We start from the raw sequence: 25,475 nt of genomic DNA, 5'->3' as shown, positions 1-25,475 counted from the left end.
CACAGGAGTTTTGCCATTTTGAGTTCTCACCAACAAGGTAGCAAACTTTTCTCATATTTGCATTCTTTGCATTGGGGGTTTTAACTCTTTATCACCTTAGTTGATCCTGGGATACAGTCAGCTTGGGAAGCACTGGAGTGTACTACTCAGTGATGTTTTGCATGGGTTGAACTTGTCAAAGCCTCTTGCAGAAACTGTCCGATGGCACGGTTGCTGACAGCATGTTGCACACTGTAGACTCTGACTTTTAGTAGCTTTGTAGTAGCTCAGCTTTTAGATGCACTATATTTTACTTCATCGTTTGTTAAAATATTACTACTTTAATATAAATGATATTTTTAATATAAAATATGGTTATTGGTCATCTCCAGTTTTCCACAGTTGTGAAAAAAATGTGCAGATGATTCACATACAATGATATTCACTATAGATCTGCAAATATATTCTCAGGTGAATTCTGTAGAATTGTGTATCTTAGATCCTTTTATTTTTTTCTTTTATGATATGTCTTTTATTTAGGATTTCTGATACATTGTCCAAATGTGTCCTACTGGAGAGTTGTACGGATGTTTATTTCTATGAACAATGTATGAGTGTATCCACTTCCTCACACTCTGGTTACAATGGGTGCTTTTGTAGTCTGTGCCAATTTAGTAGACCAACAATATTATCTGGTTTAAATGTATATTTATTTGATTACAACCAAAGGTTTATTTTCATTATTAATGACTATCTATAGTTCTGCTTGAATATGTATGTATGTGTTTGTTATTTACCCCTTTCCAAAACCTTGTTTACTCATTGCAGTAATTCAGAATAGATGTGCTCACAAGATACAGTTTAAGAATGACAAAGTGTTCTTTCTTCCTTTGGTGTTCATTCGTGAGGCAGCAGAATGCAAAACATACAGGGTTAGCTGTCAGGGCGTCTGTGTGCAGGTTCCACCTCTTCCACATCCTGAACAGTGTACCCTTGGGTGCATCACCTAACTACGTTTCTTATTCTCCAAGGTAAGCACTCCAGATTTGATGATTCAGTGATTCTTTGGTAGTCTGTCTTGTTTTTTAAAAGGATATTCCTCTGACTTCTCTAATTAGTAAATTTCTTATTTGATTGGGTATTTCCTCAAAAACTCTGCTGGCTTTGCAGGTCTATGCCCCCCTCACTCTGCTATCCAGTGGGAGGAAGAGCGCGCTTTGGTCACAGCGTTTCTTGCATTACTGTACTCTGTTCCATTTAACTAACTAAATGAAAAAACGCAGTTTGGCTTTTCACAGCATTCAGTGCTCGTTAGCCTACCTTTGATCCCATAGAGAGGATCTACCTGGGTTTCAGGCTGCAGCAAATTTATTTCCTTGGTATTATTCTTTTCTTTCCTCATGTCATTTGAGGGCCTGTTTACTATCTGCTATGAAAGAGAAAGATAATTGAGATTCATATCACGCTTTCAAGGAATTTATAGTTCAGTGAGGGAGAAAAGATCTATATGTAAATAATTAGAATTCCAAAATGAGAATCATAGGTGTCTTTAAGACATAGGTGTCTTTAGAAGCGAGTTGTAGATCTTGCTTCTTCCAGTGTCCTCACCCCAGGCATACTGATTCAGAATCTGTACTTTAATAGTGTACCTTGCTGATTCATATATGACCATTAAATATGAGAAGTACAGCTGTAGATGTCTAAAAAGAAGCAAATTTCTTCTCATTGGAAGAATCAGAAGTCTTGAAGGAAGACGAGAACAGAGCCTTAAAAGGTTAAATTGATGAATTAATTTTCAGTCTTGAGGAGTAGAATGAATAAGAAAGCTTATATCCTTCAATGACTTAGTAAATCTGTATCATGAATTGGATACCTGTTTGAGGGACTTTCTTTCTTTTTCTTTTTTTAAGGAATCTTGCTGTGTGGCTCACTGACATGGCCAGATGTCAGAATTGGCCCTAAAGAAGCTAGCAAACCCTTTGGCCAGTTTCCATTAGAACAGCTCATTATTATCTTAGCCAAAAGAAAAATCATGGTCTTTAGTGGATTCTCAGTAGCATTCCAATTATTCCACTCAAGAGGAGAAGGACAAAAATGTGACTTTGGAGAAATTTCTTCTGTGATGCCATGGATCTCAGGTCTTGGTTCTGTTCTTGTAGAGACTGTAGTCAGATTCTAACTGCTTTGATTCCCTCAGTGATGTTGTGATCAAAATCTCTGATTCCTCTAGTTGTGTGGTTTTCTCATTATGTAGAACCTTTAACATTATATTTTAATGTATCTAATTTTTAGTCACCTGAATTTGTAGACATGAACATTACTAAAGTAATACAAAAAAAAGGGGGAAAGAAGGAAGAAATCATCTCAGAAAAATATTTGAGTATTGGAGCTAAAGAAAACTGTCAAGTGAATTAGAGTGCCAATACTTTTCCCATTTCTTCCTTAAGATTAGAAGACTCTAGTAGTGGAAGGAAGCTGTTGTAATTGAATTTAAGTGATTTTAGAAAAAAAATCTTTAGGCATCAGAAGAATTTTTAACACTGAAAGAAAGGAATTTCTGTGGGACTCTACCATGAGTGTTTTGCTCAGTTCAGTAGGTGGGTCACATGCAGTAGAATGACGGAAGGTTTGATTGTATATAGCTGTACTGTAAATTCATTAATATGGAATAAAATGTAAACTCCCATTCCTCAGTGACAGTAGCCATTTTTCAAGGCACAGTGGTCATGTGTGTGTGCTCAGTCGCTCAGTTGTGTCTGACTCCTTGCAAACCCTTGGAATGTAGCCTGCCAGACTTCTCCATCCTTGGGATTTTTCAGGCAAGAATACTGGAGTGGGTTACCATCTCCCTTCTCCAGGGGATCTTTCTAACCCAGGGATTGAGCCAGCATCTCCTGTATCTTCCTGCATTGCAGGTGAATTCTTTACCCACTGAGCCATGATTACTGTATTGAACAAAGCAGATGATGAACCATTTCCATTGTTGCAGAAAGTGCCCTTGGATACTGCAGGTCTAGTGGTCATCTGTCTCAGAAACCCAAGACAAAGGTGAGGCAAAGAATGAGGAAAATGCCTCAAATAGTGTTTCAGGGCTTGTGAAGAACATATATCTTGCCTGTCCAAGGGGCAACAATAACCTGGAAAAATGTTCATTGTCTTATTAGCACAGATTTGTCTTTTGGTAGCCTGATAGCAAATTTAGGGAGGCATCAGACAATATCCCTGGGTTGGGAAGATCCCCTGGAGAAGGGAAAGGCTACCTACTCCAGTATTCTGTCCTGGAGAATTGCGTGGACTGTATAGTCCATGGGGTCGCAAAGACCCGGACATGTCTGAGCAACTTTCACCTCATCTCAGACAATATAGTTAAAACTCAAAAATAAGAGTTTGAGTGTTTAGTATTGATTCATCTACTAGGTCACAAGGCAATTTAGGACAAGTCACTGTCCTTCTTGGCGCTTTGTTTTTCGACTGAAAATTGAGTAGGATTGCATAGACTGTTTGGGGCAGTCCAGTGAGCCTTCCAGTGGAATGTGACTGGGAAGCTGGGATTTGAGGGACTAGAGTTTGTGATAAAGCCCCTTTTGAAGGCTTCATCATCAGAAATGATACTTTAGAGAAAAATTTACTGATGAAGAACGTTCCTACACTTTAGTTATTAAAATGACCTGTAGAAAGATGGCCCCCACATGTTCTGTTTGCCTCAGGTTTCAGGATACCTTTGCCAGGAGTTTAATGTTCTAATTTGATAAACCCAGAGTTAATGTGCATTTTTTTTTCATTTATTTTTATTAGTTGGAGGCTACTTACTTCACAACATTGCAGTGGATTTGTTATACATTGAGATGAATCAGCCATGGAGTTACATGTATTCACCATCCCTATCCCCGCCCCCTCCACCTCCCTCTCCACCCGATTCCTCTGGGTCTTCCCAGTGCACCAGGCCCGAGCACTGACCTCATGCATCCCACCTGGGCTGGTGATCTCTTTCACTATAGGTAATATACATGCTGTTCTCTCGAAACATCCCACCCTCGCCATCTCCCACAGAGTCCAAAAGTCTGTTCTGTACTTCTGTGTCTCTTTTTCTGTTTTGCATATAGGGTTATCATTACCATCTTTCTAAATTCCATATATATGTGTTAGTATGCTGTAATGACCTTTATCTTTCTGGCTTACTTCACTCTGTATAATGGGCTCCAGTTACATCCATCTCATTAGAACTGATTCAAATGAATTCTTTTTAACGGCTGAGTAATACTCCATGGTGTATATGTACCACAGCTTCCTTATCCATTTGTCTGCTGATGGGCATCTAGGTTGCTTCCATGTCCTGGCTATTATAAACAGTGTGCGATGAACACTGGGGTGCACGTGTCTCTTTCAGATCTGGTTTCCTCAGTGTATATGCCCAGAAGTGGGATTGCTGGGTCATGTGGCAGTTCTATTTCCAGTCTTTTAAGAAATCTCCACACTGTTCTCCATAGCAGCTGTACTAGTTTGGATTCCCACCAGCTGTGTAAGAGGGTTCCCTTTTCTCACACCCTCTCCAGCATTTATTGCTTATAGACTTTTGGATAGCAGCCATCCTGACTGGCGTATAATGGTACCTCATTGTGGTTTTGATTTGCATCTCTCTGATGATGAGTGATGTTAAGCATCTTTTCATGTGTTTGTTAGCCATCTGTATGTCTTCTTTGGAGAAATGTCTGTTTAGCTTTTGGCCCATTTTTTGATTGGGTCATTTATTTTTCTGGAATTGAGCTTCAGGAGTTGCTTGTATATTTTTGAGATTAATCCTTTGTCTGTTTCCTCATTTGCTATTATTTTCTCCGATTCTGAGGGCTGTCTTTTCACCTTACTTATAGTTTCCTTTGTTATGCAAAAGCTTTTAAGTTTCATTAGGTCCCATTTGTTTATTTTTGCTTTTATTTCCAATATTCTGGGAGGTGGGTCATAGAGGATCCTGCTATGATTCATGTCGGAGAGTGTTTTGCCTATGTTCTCCTCTAGGAGTTTTATAGTTTCTGGTCTTACATTTCGATCTCTAATCCATTTTGAGTTTATTTTTGTGTATGGTGTTAGAAAGTGTTCTAGTTTCATTCTTTTACAAGTGGTTGACCAGTTTTCCCAGCACCACTTGTTAAAGAGGTTGTCTTTTTTCCATTGTATATCCTTTCCTCCTTTGTCGAAGATAAGGTGTCCATAGAATCGTGGATTTATCTCTGGGCTTTCTATTCTGTTCCATTAATCTATATTTCTGTCTTTGTGCCAGTACCATACTGTCTTGATGACTGTGGCTTTGTAGTAGAGTCTGAAGTCAGGCAGGTTGATTCCTCCAGTTCCATTCTTCTTTCTCAAGATTACTTTGGCTATTCGAGGTTTTTTGTATTTCCATACAAATTGTGAAATTATTTGTTCTAGTTCTGTGAAAAGTACCATTGGTAGCTTAATAGGGATTGCATTGAATCTGTAGATTGCTTTGGGTAGAATAGCCATTTTGACAATATTGATTCTTCCAATCCATGAACACGGTATGTTTCTCCATCTGTTTGTGTCCTCCTTGATTTCTTTCATCAGTGTTTTATAGTTTTCTATGTATAGGTCTTTTGTTTCTTTAGGTAGATATACTCCTAAGTATTTTATTCTTTATGTTGCAATGGTGAATGGTATTGTTTCCTTAATTTCTCTTTCTGTTTTCTCATTGTTAGTGTATAGGAATGCAAGGAATTTCTATGTGTTAATTTTATATCCTGCAACTTTACTATATTCGTTGATTAGCTCTAGTAATTTTCTGGTAGAGTCTTTAGGGTTTTCTATGTAGAGGATCATGTCATCTGCAAACAGCAAGAGTTTCACTTCTTTTTTTCCTGTCTGGATTCCTTTTACTTCTTTTTCTGCTCTGATTACTGTGGCCAAAACTTCCAAAACTATGTTGAATAGTAGTGGTGAGAGTGGGCACCCTTGTCTTGTTCCTGATTTCAGGGGAAATGCTTTCAATTTTTCACCATTGAGGATAATGCTTGCTGTGGGTTTGTCATATATAGCTTTTATTATGTTGAGGTATGTTCCTTCTATTCCTGCTTTCTGGAGAGTTTTAATCATAAATGAGTGTTGAATTTTGTCAAAGGCTTTCTCTGCATCTATTGAGATAATCATATGGTTTTTATCTTTCAATTTGTTAATGTGGTGTATTACATTTGATTGATTTGCGGATATTAAAGAATCCTTGCATTCCTGGGATAAAGCCCACTTGGTCATGGTGTATGATTTTTTTAATATGTTGTTGGATTCTGTTTCCTAGAATTTTGTTAAGGATTTTTGCATCTATGTTCATCAGTGATATTGGCCTGTAGTTTTCTTTTTTGTGGCATCTTTGTCTGGTTTTGGAATTAGGGTGATGGTGGCCTCATAGAATGAGTTTGGAAGTTTACCTTCTTCTGCAATTTTCTGGAAGAGTTTGAGTAAGCTAGGTGTTAGCTCTTCTCTAAATTTTTGGTAGAATTCAGCTGTGAAGCCATCTAGTCCTGGGCTTTTGTTTGCTGGAAGATTTCTGATTCCAGTTTTGATTTCCTTGCTTGTGATGGCTCTGTTAAGATCTTCTATTTCTTCCTGGTTCAATTTTGGAAAGTTATACTTTCCTAAGAATTTGTCCATTTCTTCCAAGTTGTCCATTTCATTGGCATAGAGCTGCTGGTAGTAGTCTCTTATGATCCTTTGTATTTCAGTGTTATCTGTTGTGATCTCTCCATTTTCATTTCTAATTTTGTTAATTTGGTTCTTCTCTCTTTGTTTCTTAATGAGTCTTGCTAATGGTTTGTCAATTTTGTTTAGTTTTTCAAAAAATCAGCTTTTAGCTTTGTTGATTTTTGCTGTGGTCTCTTTAGTTTCTTTTGCATTTATTTCTGCCCTAATTTTTAAGATTTCTTTCCTTCTACTAACCCTGGGGTTCTTCATTTCTTCCTTCTCTAATTGCTTTAGGTGTAGAGATAGGTTATTTATTTGACTTTTTTCTTGTTTCTTGAGGTAAGCCTGTAATGCTATGAACCTTCGCCTTAGCACTGCTTTTACAGTGTCCCATAGGTTTTGGGTTGTTGTGTTTTCATTTTCATTCATTTCTATGCATATTATGATTTCTTTTTTGATTTCTTCTATGATTTGTTGGTTATTCAGAAGCGTGTTATTAAGCCTCCATATGTTTGAATTTTTAACAATTTTTTTTCTGTAATTGAGATCTAATCTTACTGCACTGTGGTCAGAAAAGATGACTGGAATGATTTCATTTTTTTTCAATTTCCCAAGACTAGATTTATGGCCCAGGATGTGATCTATTCTGGAGAAGGTTCCGTGTGCACTTGAGAAAAAGGTGAAGTTGATTGTTTTGGGGTGAAATGTCCTATAGATATCAATTAGGACTAGCTGGTCCATTGTGTCATTTAAGGTTTGTGTTTCCTTGTTAATTTTCTGTTTAGTTGATGTATCCATAGTTGTGAGTTGGGTATTAAAGTCTCCCACTATTATTGTGTTACTATTAATTTCCTCTTTTATACTCGTTAGCATTTTCGGTACATATTGCGGTGCTCCTATGTTGGGTGCATATATATTTATAATTGTTATATCTTCTTCTTGGATTGATCCTTTGATCATTATGTAGTGTCCTTCTTTGTCTTTTTTCACATCCTTTATTTGAAAGTCTATTTTATCTGATATGAGTATTGCAACTCCTGCTTTCTTTTGGTCTCCGTTTGCATGAAATATTTTTTTCCAGCCCTTCACTTTTAGTCTGTATGTGTCTCTTGTTTTGAGGTGGGTCTCTTGTACACAGCATATATAGGGGTCTCATTTGTATCCATTCAGCCAGTCTTTGTCTTTTGGTTGGGGCATTCAACCCATTTACATTTAAGGTAATTATTGATAGGTGTGGTCCCGTTGCCATTTACTTTGTTGTTTTGGGTTCACGTTTATACAACCTTTCTGCATTTCCTGTTTAGAGAAGATCCTTTAGCATTTGTTGGAGAGCTGGTTTGGTGGTGCTGAATTCTCTCAGCTTTTGCTTGTCTGTAAAGATTTTGAATTCTCCTTCATATCTGAATGAGATCCTTGCTGGGTTCAGTAATCTAGGTTGTAGGTTATTCTCTTTCATTACTTGAAGTATGTCCTGCCATTCCCTTCTGGCCTGGAGGGTTTCTATTGATAGATCAGCTGTTATCCTTATGGGAATCCCTTTGTGTGTTATTAGTTGTTTCTCCCTTGTTGCTTTTAATATTTGTTCTTTGTGTTTGATCTTTGTTAATTTGATTAATATGTGTCTTGGGGTGTTTCACCTTGGGTTTATCCTGTTTGGGACTTTCTGGGTTTCTTGGACTTGGGTGGCTATTTCCTTCCCCATTTTAGGGAAGTTTTCAGCTATTATCTCCTCGAGTATTTTCTCATGGCCTTTCTTTTTGTCTTCTTCTCCCAGACTCCTATGATTTGAATGTTGGGGCGTTTCACACTGCCCCAGAGGTCCCTGAGGTTGTCCGCATTTCTTTTGATTCTTTTTTCTTTTTTTCCTCTCTGCTTCATTTATTTCAACCATTTTATCTTCTACCTCACTTATCCTATCTTCTGTCTCCTTTATTCTACTCTTGGTTTCCTCCAGAGTGTTTTTGATCTCATTTATTGCATTATTCATTTTTAATTGACTCTTTTTTATTTCTTCTAGATCTTTATTAAGCATTTCTTGCATCTTCTCAATCTTTGTCTCCAGGCTGTTTATCTGTAACTCCATTTTGTTTTCAAGATTTTGGATCATTTTTATTATCATTATTCCAAATTCTTTTTCAGGTAGATTCCCTATCTCTTCCTATTTTGTTTGACTTGGTGGGCATTTTTCAGAACCTGTCTCATCTATTAACTTCTGAGTAATAATACAGGTTTTGTGTCTGACTCATAGGAGGTGTTATTTGCATGGTTCTACGATTCTGTGGAACAAAAAGTGCTAGAAAGGTATCATACTTTTTTATTCTCAGATATTAGTTTCTGGTACAATGCCTTACACAGATTAAGTGCTCAATGATAATTTTGTTGAGTGTATGAAAGAAAGAAAAGGTAGTTCTAAGCTAAGGAGGATCAGGAGTGCCCAGAGGAGTAGCCGTTTGTGAGCATCACCAAGAAGGTGAGCTTTGAACTGGTGAGGCAGTCAGTCCTTGGGATTTCTTGAGGGGAAGAGCCTCCCAGGCAAGGGCATTAGCCAGAGCAGTCCCTAATGTGAGAGTGTCACAGGCGCATTGAAGGAGCGACAGGAAAGGCAATGTGCATGTCATGCTGTGAAGAAAGTGCAGTGCATTAGAGGGTTAAATCATGGACCTAAACACGTTTTGCAAAGCTCTCTTTATTGCTGACATTTTCTTTTTTCTTATTTTCTATTCTGTGCTTTATTTTTTTAAAAATTGCTGATATGACCCAAGAAGGTAGAACTCCCTAACAGGCTTGCTGGTAGTATTGATCTCAGCCGTGGCCCAGTTGGCTCTGCTGGGAGTAGCCTTGGCTGTTTACCCCAGTGTTCCCCCAGTTTGCTAAATTGAAAATATTCTCTGTGTGTAACACGACAGGTCACAGCTTGAAGCTGTAATAATTCAAGCAGTTAAGACAAAAGATTTCCTGACTTTTTTTTTTTGATTCCTAAATGCAGTATACTTTCATAGTACAGGAAAGCATAATGAAGGAAAAAAGTACATACTCCTACCACTAAAACATTTTAGTGTATGTGCATCCTTCCCAGCTTTTGTGTGTGCATATTTGAAAGGACTTTTCACAGTGAAAGGTGTGTTTGGAACAATGTAGTGTCGGGCTCGTGCTCTGGTTTGGTCCTGCTGTAGTCTGCCATTACTGGCTACCTGAGACCAAGGGTGCCCATGAGTGTACATGCGTCTGTGCACATGGAACTTGGAAATGGCACTGAGCTTGACCACTTAACGTTAGCAAGTTATTTAGCTTTTGAGAGCTTCCTTTTTCTTGCCTGTCAAATAGAATACAGTCCTCTCTTTTGAAGAGTTCTGGGAAGACAAAATGAGATTGTTTATGAGTGTGTCCATGGTACATCGTGGGCATTTACATTTTTTTATTTCTATCATGTTGTAAGTGCTCAACAAATGTTGTTTAGTTTCAGGAATCAGTGAGTGAATGAATGAATGACTGGATATATTTGCTCTTTTGGGTAACTTTCAAGTTGTCCATCCTGTGGTATTAAGTCATGAGCTGGCATGACAAGCGTCCAGCCCCTGTGGTCTTCTGATGCTGATTGTACTGTCAATATTATACTAAAAAGAACAACTTAAAAATGTGACCATACAGTGAATAAATTATTGCCTAGAACCTGGAATGTTAGGTCCATGAATCAAGGCAAATTGGAAGTGGTCAAAGGAGATGACAGGAGTGAACATCGACACTAGGAATCAGTGAACTAGGATGAACTGGACTGGGTTTATTAACTCAGATGACCATTATATCTACCACTGTGGGCAGGAATCCCTGAGAAGAAATGGAGTAGCCATCATAGTCAACAAAAGAGTCCAAAATGCAGTACGTGGATGCGATCTCTATTTGTTTCCAAGACATACCATTCAATATCACAGTAATCCAAGTCTATACCCTGACCAGTAACACTGAAGAAGTTGAAGTTGAACAGTTCTATGAACACCTACAAGACCTTCTAGAACTAACACCCAGAAAAGATGTCCTTTTCATTTTAGGGGACTGAAATGCAAAAGTAGGAAGTCAAGAAGAAACACCTGGAGTAACAGGCAAATTTGGCCTTGGAGTACAGAATGAAGCAGGGCAAAGGCTAATAGAGTTTTGCCAAGAGAACGCATTGGTCATAGCAAACACCCTCTTCCAACAACACAAGAGAAGATTCTACACGTGGACATCACCAGATGGTCAACACTGAAGTCAGATTGATTATATTCTTTGCAGCCAAAGATGGAGAAGCTCTATACAGTCAGCAAAAACAAGACCGGGAGCTGACTGTGGCTCAGATCATGAACTCCTTATTGCCAAATTCAGACTGAAATTGAAAAAAGTGGAGAAAACCACTAGACAATTCAGGTATGACCTAAATCAAATCCCTATGACTTTACAGTGGAAGTGAGAAATAGATTTAAGGGACTAGATCTGATAGAGTGCCTGATGAACTATGGATGGAGGTTTGTGACATTGTACAGGAGACAGGGATCAAGACCATCCCCATGGAAAAGAAATGCAAAAAAGCAAAATGGCTGTCTGAGGAGGCCTTACAAATAGCTGTGAAAAGAAGGGAAGCAGAAAGCAAAGGAGAAAAGGAAAGATAAACCCATTTGAATGCACAGTTCCAAAGAATAGCCAGGAGAGATAAGAAAGCCTTCCTCTATGATCAATGCAAAGAAATAGAGGAAAACAATAGAATGGGAAAGACTAGAGATCTCTTCAAGAAAATTAGAGATACCCAGGGAACATTTCATGCAAAGATGGGCTCAATACAGGACAGAAGTGGTAGGGACCTAACAGAAGCAGAAGATATTAAGAAGAGGTGGCAAGAATACACAGAAGAACTGTACAAAAAAGATCTTCATGACCCAGATAATCACGATGGTGTGATCGCTCACCTAGAGCCAGACATCCTGGAATGTGAAGTCAAGTAGGCCTTAGGAAGTATCACTACAACAAAACTAGTGGAGGTGATGGAATTCCAGTTGAGCTATTTCAAATCCTGAAAGAAGATGCTGTGAAAGTGCTGCACCTAATATGCTAGCAAATTTGGAAAACTCAGCAGTGGCCACAGGACTGGAAAAGGTCAGTTTTCATTCCAATCCCTAAGAAAGGCAATGCCAAAGAATGCTCAAACTACCACACAATTGCAGTCATCTCACACGCTAGTAAAGTGACACTTAAAATTTTCCAAGCCAGGCTTCAGCAATACGTGAACCGTGAACTTCCACATGTTCAAGCTGGTTTTAAAAAAAGCAGAGGAACCAGCGATCAAATTGCCAAAATCCACTGGGTCATCGAAAAAGCAAGAGAGTTCCAGAAAAACATCTACTCCTGCTTTATTGACTATGCCAAAGCCTTTGACTGTGTGGATCACAATAAACTGGAAAATTCTGAAAGAGATGGGAATACCAGACCACCTGACCTGCCTCTTGAGAAACCTGTATGCAGGTCAGGAAGCAACAGTTAGAACTGGACATGGAATAACAGACTGGTTCCAAACAGGAAAAGGAGTATGTCAAGGCTGTATATTGTCACCCTGCTTATTTAACTTATATGCAGAGTACATCATGAGAAACGCTGGGCTGGAAGAGGCACAAGCTGGAATCAAGATTGCCGGGAGAAATATCAATAACCTCAGATATGCAGATCTGCACCACCCTTATGGCAGAAAGTGAAGAAGAACTCAAGAGCCTCTTGATGAAAGTGAAAGAGGAGAGTGAAAAAGTTGGTTTAAAGCTCAACATTCAGAAAACTAAGATCATGGCATCTGATCCCATCACTTCATGGCGAATATATGGGAAAACAGTGGAAACAATAGCTGACTTTATTTTTCTGGGCTCCAAAATCACTGCAGATAGTGATTGCAGCCATGAAATTAAAAGACGCTTTCTCCTTGGAAGGAAAGTTCTGACCAACCTAGACAGCATATTAAAAAGCAGAGACGTTACTTTGTCAACAAAGGTCCATCTAGTCAAGGCTGTGGTTTTTCCAGTAGTCATGTATGGATGTGAGAGTTGGACTATAAAGAAAGCTGAGCGCCAAAGAATTGATGCTTTTGAACTGTGGTGTTGGAGAAGACTCTTGAGAGTCCCTTGGACTGCAAGGAGATCCAACCAGTCCATCCTAAAGGAGATCAGTCCTGGATGTTCATTGGAAGGATTGATGCTGAAGCTGAAACTCCAATACTTTGGCCACCTCATGCAAAGAGCTGACTCATTTGAAAAGACCCTGATGCTGGGAAAGATTGAAGGCAGGAGGAGAAGAGGACGACAGAGGATGAGATGGTTGGATGGTATCACCGACTCAATGGACATGGGTTTGGGAGGACTCTGGGAGTTGGGAGATGGACAGGGAGGCCTGGCGTGCTGTGGTTCATGGGGTCGCAAAGAGTCAGACACGAATGAGCAACTAAACTGCTTTATAACTATACTTAGATTTGTACTTAAGTACAGTATATAATGATGAAAACAGTTTGTGGAAACTGGTATTTTGTTGTACAGACCACTGGTTTTAGAATTAAAAGAGAGTTGGGTTTGAACCCTGTTCCACCACTAGTTTGCACAAGTAACAGTCTATTTGAGTCTTAATCCTTCAGCAGCTATTTGCACTTACTGTATGCCACATACTGCAAACTTTCAATTTCCTCATTTATAAACTAGAGATAATTCCTACTTCAGCTTCAGGAGTTGCTATGATGATGTAAAAGAGCTGTGTGTTTATAAATAGTAAATCTACATGTTGTAACATTGAAATATTCTTGTGTGCTTCACACATATATTTGTTACTTATATTTTCCCCTGCTGCCTAGGTATACAGTGTAGTACATCCCTTTCATGGAGAGTTGATGCATTATGAAAGTAGTTCTAAGATCTGAAATTCCAGGATAGCTGAAAGTCCTAGTTCCTTCTCAGCTCTACCCCTCTTTGTAGTTGTGTGATATTAAGCAAATTTCTTTATCTTTCTGACCCTCAAGTTTCATATTTTGAAAATGAGGATAATTATTTTCCAAGGTTGTGTGCTTAAGATATAGTGTATATAAAGTACTTTGCATCATGTCTGGCATATAGAAGAGATTTCTGTTCTGTAAGGTAGTGAATAGAGAAGGAAGATAGAGTCGTGCTTATGAAATGGAGGAAGTACCTTGAGGAGGGTTACGTCTGTCCTGATAAACCTTCGGTGTTTGTGCTACCTTTCCAACCTTCGGAAATGAGCAAATGGATGAGGCTTTTTATTGCAGAAGTCTGATTCTAAGCACTGTTGTTTCTCAAAGTGCTTATCAACTTGTCTCTTTCCCCTGGTAAGTTACAACATAGTCTTATCAAAATAGTGACAAATGTAACTGTGATTGATAGAAATAAAAATCTAACTTGATATGTATTTCTGCTTTTACTACAAAGCAAATAAATTCCTGTAAGTGGTTTAAATGAAAGTGGGAAACATGCTTTATGCTTTTCTGTTTGAAATGTATCATTTGCTCCATGCAGAAAGGCATCATTTCTAGTACTTTGTACTCTCAAAATCATTAAAAAAAATACGTCCCTGACCATTGTAGTTGATGAGATATTTGGAAAATGATGATGATTCCTTAGAAATATATAATCTTTCTCTAGTAGAATTTAGAGAAGAGAAGACTATTGCAGCATATTTTGGTCACTGAAAAGATGTAAATATAAAAATCCTATTTGTGTAAGTGTGGAAGATTTCAAATTGCTGGTTATACAGTTTCATGTTCCCATAAGCTTAACTTGCATATACCATAGTTATCCCTTAAATATAGCTTCCAGCAGCATGTGAAGTTATTTACACATAAGCATGTATAATATATACCACTTTTAGTAAGTTTTGGCCATTAAGCTAGACCTGCTTATAGATTTGATGAAAACTGAGGATGTAACAAATCTTTTTGAGTTTAGAAATTGTGATAAAGGTATTCGGTAAGAACCTATGGGCATATAAGATAGTTTATAAAGAGTATTTCAAGTTGGATCAAGAAAAACTCATCATACGGTTTTCCTTTTCTAATCTCATGAATACATCTAAAACCCCCTCCAGTTGGGAAGGTGGGTACTTGGTCAGAAGAGAAGGGTAAATTATGTTTCCCAGTCCACAACACTAAGTTGTAAAGACCTCCTTTATATACACTAATTATTGTCTTGAACACAAGGGTGATTTAAGGTGTATAAGATGAACCTTCAAGAAATAGCTTTTAATTCTGCGAAGTGTTCAATATTCTGTAGCAGAATAATCAGATTTTAAATCTTCTTTTTCTCATTTGGCCATGAGCACGGGAAACCATCCAGACAGTAGTTAACTGTACTTATGGTGTAGTGTTGGATGCCTAAGTGTAAGTCATTCTTAGTTACCTTATTTGGGGAATACTTACATGTACAGTGGTACTGACTTTCCTTGATCATCTTCAAGCTGTTATTTCTTATGCCAAATAAATGGTGATATATGAAGAAATTACCAGAAAGTTGTATATATTCCAACATGAATTGATTTTCTAAGAGTATAGTATTTATTCTGGAATATTACTTTGAAGACTAAGTTAATTAATAGCCCTGAATAGTCTAAAAATGGGATAGAAGATAATTTCTTAATGGCTTAAAATGTGCTTTTATTCAGGTTGTTTAATGGTTTTTAGTTTAAGGAAGGAACAAGGGTATCTTCTGGGCACATTTTCTTCTAAGAGAAATGCATGATACTTGTATTACTATCAAAGTTTATCATCCTATTGTCAGGACTGACGTATTTCCTATTAGTAAGTTGTTTTAGGTAATTTAAGTCAGTTCCATTCACACAAGCCAAATGTGTGCAAATGTGTCTTTTTTTTTTTTTTTTCCTTTTTTTCTGGAAATCATTAAAAAAATATAAAGAAACATTTCTATTTCTGTTTAGCTTCTGAAATGATATTTGTTAATGCCTTAGTTCCTAAGTCTAGGGCTTCCCTTGTGGCTCAGCTGGTAAAGAACCCGCCCACAATGTGGGAGCCCTGGGTTTGTTCCCTGGGTTGGGAAGATTCCCTGGAGAAGGGAAAGGCTCCCCACTCCAGTACTCTGATCTGGAGAATTCCATGGACTGTATAGTCCATGGGGTTGCAAAGAGTCGGACACGACTGAGCAGCTTTCACTTCACTTCTTCCTAAGTCTACAGTGACACCTCGTAACAACGGTTGGCTAATTTTATCTGTTAATGGCAGGCAGAGTCTATGTGGTTTTGTTGACTTGCATCCATGTAAACATATTTTAAGCTTATAGACTGAAAATGTGTAAGTATAGGAGCTTGTGTCTGCCTTACTAGTGGCACCAGACATGGTTTAACTTTAAAATGAGGGTTGTGATGATGTCTTTAGACTCCCCTTTAGTAAGGCTCTCACGCATACCCTGATAGCATTTTATTCTGTCAGGTACCCTGTTTCTTCTTGAAACAGTATGCCCCTTACTTCTTTTTCTCTCTTTTCTCCTCCTGCATCTTTGTTTTTTCCAAATTATGAAAATATGGTAACACATTTACAGGAGACTTGGAAAATACAGGGCAAAGTTACATATATAGTTCCATGATATATTATAATTATCTTTTTAAGTAGATAAATTAAGGTTTTTTAGTTGGAGTTTCAATATCAAACTCTCAAACATTAATAGAATGACTATACGGAGAAGTAGAAGGATATAGTAGCCCTGAAAGCACTATGAACCAATTCAACATAATTAAGGTTTATACAGGTTTCACATAACAGTAGAATACAAATTCTATTCAGCTTCCCATAGACTGTAAACTAAGAGACGCTGGAACGTATCCAGGGATGTAAGACCAGGAGTAAACACTTCATGGTTGGAGGTACTGAAGTCATAAGAGGCTGTTCCCCCTGCTTCTTTTATGCTTCCGCGGTTCACTGTTCTCTCTCTGTTCCTCTTTCTGTCTTCCCCTCCCCTCGCTGGTGGGGAAGGGAAAAGGCCTTCATACAGGTAGCAGGAGGAGGACAGAGAGGAGACAGATGTGCTGTCTAGGAGCTGCTTTTCTCCCTTCTCATCACATCTTGTTACCCAGCGATTCTAACTCTCAACTTTACCTGTTGCTTCTAAAGACTGGAGTGGCTCGGGCGTCTGTTGGTGTTCTGTCAGCGCCTTGGACTCAGTTCCTTTCTGGGTGTTTTCGTCCTGGTGTGAAAAGTAGTCAAATACAGTTTCCAGACTCTTCCTTTTAGTTGGAAGAAGGCACTTCATCTTCTTTCAGCTGTTTCCTCGTTGACTGGGCAGGACATATACCTAGTGAAATTGAAGGAAATCACTGATTGCATAGTAATTGCCTTTCTAAAGCAGTCTTCCTTTCACTTCCTCCAGGTACTTGGATTTTAGCTTTGCCTCGTTGGTTTTTGCACCCCTTTAGTTTGTCACCGTGGCCTGTTTGTCTTTCTTTTGAAAGCTCTACAAACCTCCCCCACCCCAGTCCAGGCCCTCACTTCCCTCTCCTTTGTATTACCGTTTCACTCAACTAGCTGTGTTATCTTACTTGTCTCCAGTAAAGAGAGGAGCACGGTGATTTCAGAACTGAAAGATCAGGGCTCCTCCCTGACTGAGAAGTCTCCCATGACTTCTTACTTCTGCTGTAGCAGATGTCAGTCCCTCTGTCAGGCTTTCAAGAGTATTATACTCTGCGCTTCCCAGTTGACACTGGTGGTAAGGCATTCCCTGCCAATGCAGAAGAGTTAAGAGAAGTGGGTTCGATCCCTGGGTTGGGAAGATCTCCTGGAGGAAGGTATGGCTACTCACTCCAGTATTGCCTGGAGAATCCCCTGGACAAAGGAGCCTGGCAGGCTTTGGTCCATAGTGTCGCAAAGAGGTCGAACACGACTGAGGCGGCTCATCACACAGCACAGCACATGCTTACTCTCCTAACACCTCGGTGGTTTTTCCCCTTGACATAAGCTTCCAGGTTCATCTCCCAGCACTGTGCTGCGTGGACTTCTGTAGCCAGGCTCCTCTTCACTCACTGCATCTGGGGAACCTCCGCTGCTCGTTTTACCCATCCTGTGCCCTCTGCCTTCTCCTAAATTTTTCTGTAAGCCTTGCAATACTTGGTATCGTATGTCTCGTGTGCTGACTTTTCATGCATGATCATGAATCTCTTGAAGGACAGAATGTGCCTTTAATCGAATTCCCTGCAGGCCCTACTGGTCCAGTGCTTCCATCCCCATACACTATAATCAAAGAACTTCAGTGAGCTTGTGGGAGAGCAGGTGGATATGTTCCTGGTGAGCTGTACATAATATAGAGTTGTCTGATAAATGTGTGGAAGGAAAAGGTGAGCAGTTGTTCAGTCTGATAGGGTAAAACTTTCCACTCTAAAGTGTATTGCTTCATCCTGTGAGTTCTCTGTCATATCTAGTGTTCAGTTGGAGGCTAAATGGCCATTCTGCCAAGGATGCTGTTGAGCAGAGTTCTGCATGACCCAGGAGGGGAGGATATTATTCAATCAGATAAATTAGTGTCCCCTTCAGCTTTGTAATTCTAAATAAGTACTATTTTGACCTAAGAAAGAAGAGGCCAGGGAGACTGATGGGAATTTAGGAATTGACAAAGGTAATAAGATGTTAAACAGTAATACCAATAATTTATAGCTGAGTAATCTTTGTAGGTTTTGGACCTGTTTTTCAGTGCTCTGTTTACATCTCATGATGTTGAAAACAAAATTCAAAATTGCAAAATACATTTTTGTGACCTTCACATCTAATTATTTGTTCAACTACTGAGAGACTTCATTTAGAAGACTGTCTGACCTACTCTTTATCCAAAAACTTTGTTTTGAATTACTGAAAACAAAATGTTCATTGGAATTGCTGTTAATTTTATTTATGATAAATAGAAAAATTATACTCCTCCACACAAGGCTAGAGAATGTGAACTTCAGCTATTTGAAACTTGCTTTTCTCTCTCTTCTAAAATAGAATCCAGTAGTGAGCACAATATTTTTAAAATTCATTCTCTTCATTTGATTGTGAATTGACATCACTTTTTTACTTGCTGCTTGTCCTAAGGCAGGCCAGATATTCTTCTCAAGTCTTTTTGTGAGTGGGAGGTCTCTAGAATTATTGCTGTACGATGAATTATGCTTCTTTATCCGACTTAAAAGTGATCCTTTCACTGTCATAATTAGAGTTCTATTCCCCAAGCAAAGGTTTCAGAAAATGCCTTCTGTTTTAACAGTCAAGTAAATGTCATTCATGTCCTCTTCCAGCTTTTAAGTAGATGAGCTTCTTTTGAGGTCTCAAAGAATTGTAGGATGTCTAAACATGGAAGAATTTTGAAGTTATTTGGTTAATCTCTTTGCTCATTAAGCAAACATTGTGGAGTCTCTACCACGTATCAGGCACATACTAGGTACTAAGGAAATAAATGAGCAAAACAGTATAAAAGCTACACTTCATTGGCAAAAGTAAAATTCTACTAAAAAAAAAATTTTTTTTAGAGCAGAAAATTTTATTTTTAATTATATCCAACTTGTCAATTCATTCTTTCATGGATCATGCCTTTGGTGCTGTATCTAAAAAGTCATCAACTTAAGACCATCTTGGTTTTCTCCTGTGTTACCTTCTAGGAATTTTATAGTTTTGTGTTTTACATTTAGGTCAGTGATCTGTTTTGAGTTAGTCTTTGTGAAAGGTGCATGGTCTGTGTCTACATTCATGTTTTTGCATGTGCAGTTTGTTACAGCACCACTATTGGAAAAGACTGTCTTTCCTCCGTTGTATCGCCTTTATTCCTTCATGAGGGACCAGTTAGTTGGTTCTGTTTTTCTTGGTCTGTCTCTGGCCTGTCTGGTCTTTCCCACTGATGTGTTTCTGTCTCCTCACTGACCTTTGCCGGTCCCACACTATCTTGACTGTCTAGTCTTTCCCACTGATGTGTTTCTGTATCTCTGCTGTTCTTTGCCAGTACCACACTGTCTTGGTTGTTGCAACTTCCAGTCTTGAGGTCGCTAGTGTCAGTCCTCCAATCTTGTTCTTGTCCTCAGTGTTTTGTTAGCTAGTCTGTATCGTTTGCTTTTCTGCATAAACTTTAGAGTTAGTTTCTTAGTATCCAGATAAGAACTTGCTGAGAATTTGACTGGGTTTGCATTAACTGTATAGATCAGGTTAGCAAGAATTCACCTCTAGACAATTTTTTGAGTTTTCTGGTACATGAATATGTACTTAGTTCTTCTCTGATTTCATTCATCAAAATTTTGTAGTTTTCCTCATATAGATCTTCTATACATTTTGTTAGGTTTATACTAAGTATTTTTATTTTGGATGGTGCCAATGTGATGGTGTATTTTGAATTTCATATTTAACTTGTTTATTGCTGATTTAGGAAAGCAATTGACTTTGTGTATTAACATTATATTCTACAACATTGCTGTAATCGTTTATTAGTTCTAGCAGCTTTTTGTCATTTGTTTTGAATTTCTGCATGGATTATCAAGTTGTCTGTAAACAAAGACAGTTTTATTTTTTTCCTTCCCAATCTACATATGTTTTATTTCCCTTTCTTGTCTTATTGTATTAGCTAGGATGTCCAGTGCGATCTTAAAAAACAATGGTGTGAGGAGACATCCTTGCCTTAAAACTGATCTTAGTGGTAATGCTCAAGTTTTTCACCATTAAGTATGATGTTTGCTGTAGACTTTTCATATGTCCATTAACAAGTTGTAGAACTTCCCCCCTGTTCCTAATTTACATGAGTAGGTGTTAAGTTTTGTCAAATGCATTTTCTTCATGTATTTATATAATCTTATGACTTTTCTTCTCTACCCTGTTGTGATGGATTACATTAAATGATTTTCAAGTGTTGAACTGGTCTTGCATACCTGGAATAAATCCCACTTGGTCATTGTGTATAATTCTTTCTATTTACTGTTAGACTCAGGTCACTGATATCTTTTGGAGGAATTTTGCATCTGTGTTCATGAAAGATACTGGTTTGTATTTTCTTGTAATGGCTTGTCTGCTCTGGTATTAAGGTAATGCTGGCCTCATAGAATGTATTAGGAAATATTTCCTCTGCTCCTGTCTTCTGAAAGAGACTGTATAGAGTAGGTGTAGTTTTTTTTTCATTTATTAAATGTTTGGTAAAACTCACCAGTGAACCCACCTGAGCCTGGTGCTTTTTGTTTTGGAAGGTTATTAGTTATTGACTCAGTTTTTTTAATTGGTATCAAGTCTGTTTAGATAGTCTGTTTCTTTGTGTGTTTTTTGGTAGACTGTATCATTTGAGGAATTGGTCTATTTCATCTAGGTGAGCATAGGGTTATTCTTAGTATTCCCCGATTATCCTTTTAATGTCCATGAGATCTGTAGTGATGTGCCCTCATTCACTTCTGATGTTAGTAATTCTTAATTATGCCAATTCTTTTATTCTTCTTTCTTTACCTCTATCTCATGGCAGTTAAGAAAAAGGAGACAAAAATGTACAAAGGAGGTAGATTCTTAAATTCAGATTTCCTTTTCGCAAACCACAGTCATTTCCTGATTAATATTTTAGTAAACAAAAACTACATGGTGGTGATGGAAGTTATAAGATAATAACCCTTAACATATATGAGAGCTTTGAGACCATCTCTGGGGGAGTTTTTAGACCAAATAAGACAAAGACAAACCCCTTTGCTTTACAGAAGTTAATTAAAATATTATGGAGCGTATGATGCAGCATTAGAGTCTCTCTCCTAATGGTCATTTAATTAGGTTAGATATCTTAGCTAGTATATGGCCTTTCAAGGATGTGATTGACATTTAGAATTGGTTTGGTTAGAAGTAACAGGACGTTATGAAGATAACATTCTTAAAGTTAGTAGTGGATTAATATGTTAGGCCTGTATAATAATGGAATCATGCTTGGATTTGGTAATAAAAATATTTTTACCTTAAAACATAGTACTAAAGAATAAGAAGCTAGAAAGCCTGAGTTCATTCTAAAACTAAATGAATGTAGAAAATAGGAAACCAGAACTTTCACTGAAGAACAGTTTTTCATTGAAGGCTATTGACTTGTCAAAAAAAAGTCAAGTTCACATGTTTAATAGTGAAATAAAATCATTTTTTGACATATGTAGGAGATATTTCCTTCATATTCATATTCTGCATTGTAGGAATGCATGGGCTACCAGAAGAACCTGGTAAATAAGAGAGTTTAAAGCTTTAAATTATGTAAGTGAAAACATTGGTGTTTAGTTCACTATATTATATTGTGTACTGACTGTCTTTCCCATCCTAATTCCCCACTTATCTGTGGGTTCTTAACTCTTTCTCCCAAATAAACTGCTTGTCTCAGGGATCTACTTTTGGCAGGAGCCCAAATAAGCTATCATTTTCCTCTAAAATTTCCTTTATTTTGACATAACTGCTTGCATCCTCATGGTATCATATCACGTGTATTCGTTGTTTCCTCTGTGGGCTTCCCAGGCAACTCAGTGGTCAAGAATCTGTCTGCTGATGCAGGTTCAATCCCTGGGTCCAGAGTATCCCCTGGAGAAGGAAATGGCAACCCACTCCAGTATTCTTGCCTGGGAAATCCCTTGGACACAGGAGCCTGGTGGGCTACAGTCCTTGGGGTCACAAAGAGTTGGACATGATTCAGTGACTAAACAGTTGTTTGCTATACACTGATTCTTGGGCTTGATTAGATTGAAATCAGGTTCAGTTTTAGGGGATTAAGATTACTTCATAAGTGGTGCTTTTTACTTCCTATTGCATTCTTTCAAGAAACATTAGTATATAGTTAATGCTGCTGTGTGCTACATATGAGAGTTGTGAGGGGGAATCCTAAGAGTTCGCATCACAGGGAAAATACGTATTTTTTAAATTTTGTTTCTATACGAGATCATGGATGTTTATTAAACTCACTGTGGTAATCATTTCATGAGTGTAATCGTTCAGTGATTATGCTTACCCCTTATACTTACACAGTGCTATGTGTCAGTTACACCCCAGAAAACAGGTAGAAAAAAGCGATACACGGTTGTCCCACTTGTAGAGGTGTTGAGATTGTTCAGTGACAGTGTCGATGCAGTTGTTTCACATTAAGTCAAAGCTTGGATAGCCTAGGCAAAAAGGACTGTGCCTTACTGTGTGATGCTCATTGCTCAGTGCCCAGCAGCCATCAAGGCTTCCTTGATGGCTAAGACAGTAAAGAATCCTCCTGCAATGCAAGAGGCGTGGGTTTGATCCCTGGGTCAAGAAGATCCCCTGGAGAAGGGAATTGCTACCCACTCCAGTATTCTTGCTTGGAGGATTCCATGGACAGAGGAGCCTGTTGGGCTATAGTCCATGGGGTGGCAAAGAGTCGGACACGACTTAACGACTGACACTTTTTTTTTTTGCAGGAATTATGGTGACTCTTAAAATACTTGAGAGAAAATGTTCTCTTTCTCTTTTTAAATATGAAAAGGAAATTGTGAAGTTTGATCTTGCCAGATATAATATAAATATCAATATAGGGTTGTTCACATCTCTTTCCCCAGTGCCTCGGACAGTGCCTAGCATGTAATAAATGACTCAGTGAAACATTTGTGGATTGAATGAGTGACCTACAAAAGAATGTTTGGACCACATGTTTGTAGACTCTCTTACGGGCCTATTTCATAAGACATCCTGGGGAAGAATTACAGTTTAGCACAAGGAGGGCAGTCATAATTTTCTTTGGGCATATATGTATAAATATTTGTTCTGGACTGTTACTTGCCAGATCCAATGCTAGATACTAATTGGGAGACAGTGATGAATGGACCGTCCTCTCACACATTTCCTCCTGGTCTCAGAGGGTGTACAGAAAAGGAAGAAAACAATTCTCATCTTGAATTTTTTTTCCAGTCCCTATGCTCTGTTAGTACTTTCAGTTCTGGAAATCTGGGTTTTAGAGAGGTGGTGGTTTTATTAAAAAATCCTTTCCACACGATGATAAGCTCATTCTCAGTCCTGAAGAGTCTTTTGTAATAAGAGTATTCCTCTCTGAAGGTCAGAGAAGTGCATTGTCTTTTCCAGGTAAATTGATTTATCCATTTTTAGGATACAGTGAAGAACAAAACACAGATGACGTCACTTTTTAAAGGAAATTCTTGCATGATCAAATAACTAATATGTAAGAAAAAGTATAAATTGCAGCGTTTTTTTCTTATTTTCTATGGTTGTTTTTACTGACAGAATTTGATTTAAGGGGTTGTATTATTTCTATTTGAATTCTTTGTTTTTGCATAGAAGTTGTTTTCTGAAACGTGTCTGCACCCACCATATTTTGAGTTATTTAATGAAGAACGTTGTGACTGTTATAATGTTTCTTTATAAAAGCAGATTGGTTCTGACTTGTCCAAAATGGGTTTCACTGATGTTATAGGAAGGTCTTATCTGAGCAAGTTAAGGGTTATAGTTGCTTCCCAGTGCTATTCTATACTTAGTCCTATTTTTCCCCCTCTTTGAACTTGTGGTTCATTATAATGCTTCTGGGAATACCAACAGCGAGATGTGCCTTGACTGATGCTCAGCTTCAAGGCTCTTACAGAGCCTATCAGCCTCAGCTTATTTTCTCTGGGGACCTTTCATATCTCTTAGCTCCTGGCAGCTCACTGCAGACCTCTGCGTTTCTGCTGCCTGCCAGTTAATGCAGAACTGAGAGTGGAACACGGGCCCCAGGAGGAGCGGCGCTGTGTCCCGCGGCCTTGGGACTTCGGGGGGAGGCTGGTTTGTCAGTCTGGATCATAAATGGCAGGAACCTTGTGCCTGGTACACACTCATTTCTTGCTACAGGAGACACACAGGTGTCCTAGGTGGTGCCAGTAGTAAAGAACCTGCCTGCCAAAGCAGGAGACTTAAGAGACGCGGGTTTGATCCCTGGTTCAGGAAGATCCCCTGGAGGAGGAAATGGCAACCCATTCCGGTATTCTTGCCTTGAGAATCCCATGGACAGAGGAACCTGCAGTCCATGGGGTCACACAGAGTTGGATATGACTGAAGCGACAGCACGCGTAGGAGACACGTAGTTTGTGAAGGGCTTTGACAATGTCCCAGTAGAAAGGCGGGTAAATGAAAGATTCAGCAGAAGTACAGTAGGCTGTTACTGCAGAACTCGCACACGTAATGGCAGTTGAGAACAGGAATGCCATAGAGAAGATATATCCTCTGCTGAAGCTTCTATTTTTTGTGTAGAAGTATCTATTCAAGCAGAACATACTTTTAAAAATTAACATCAATGTAGATTTCTAATGAGATTTTAGTTCCCCATTTCTCTAAAGTTGGTAATTTGCATGTCAATACAAAATTCTCACGAATGAGCTTGCAATATTCATATTTGAGGGCCAAAAAACGTTGCATTCTTGGATTTGTAGCTTAGAGGATTTGGACCATTTGTGAATGATCCTTGAGCAGTCATATAATAATTTTTCTAAGTTACTGATTTTACTGATTTTATCCCCTTCCTAAGAACCGAGTGTTTCAAGTCAATCCCTAAGGCTAGTGATTGGTTTAGCTTAGCGTTCTTATCTTGGCCCATGTTTATTTTTCCCTATTCATCTCTCATTCTGCTCTTCATTTTACCACATGTTATATGGGAGGACATTATTAATGCTTATTAATAATTTAGGATTTGTGAAGAGATAGTTACAGTTGTTCCCAACTGTAGAGTGGTGCTATTAATAATATTCCAGGGCAAAAAACATATATTGGATTTGTCTCAAGCAACCTAGAATATATGGCCAACTAGAATGTATGGTCACTGCTAACTGTACTTCATGTTACTTGGAGT

General features: G+C 38.4%; 1 protein-coding gene across 1 annotated transcript in view; it reads left to right on the top strand.

Annotated features, from left to right (window-relative positions):
• Positions 1 to 25,475, top strand: part of ERP44 (endoplasmic reticulum protein 44) — a 91,368-nt gene that overhangs the window by 5,137 nt on the left and 60,756 nt on the right. The window lies entirely within an intron of this gene.

Source organism: Muntiacus reevesi, chromosome 17, assembly GCF_963930625.1.
Source record: "Muntiacus reevesi chromosome 17, mMunRee1.1, whole genome shotgun sequence".
NCBI classification, from domain to species: Eukaryota; Metazoa; Chordata; class Mammalia; order Artiodactyla; family Cervidae; genus Muntiacus; species Muntiacus reevesi.
The sequence above is the reverse complement of the archived record's forward strand: the minus strand, read 5'-3'. Positions and strand labels throughout refer to the sequence as shown.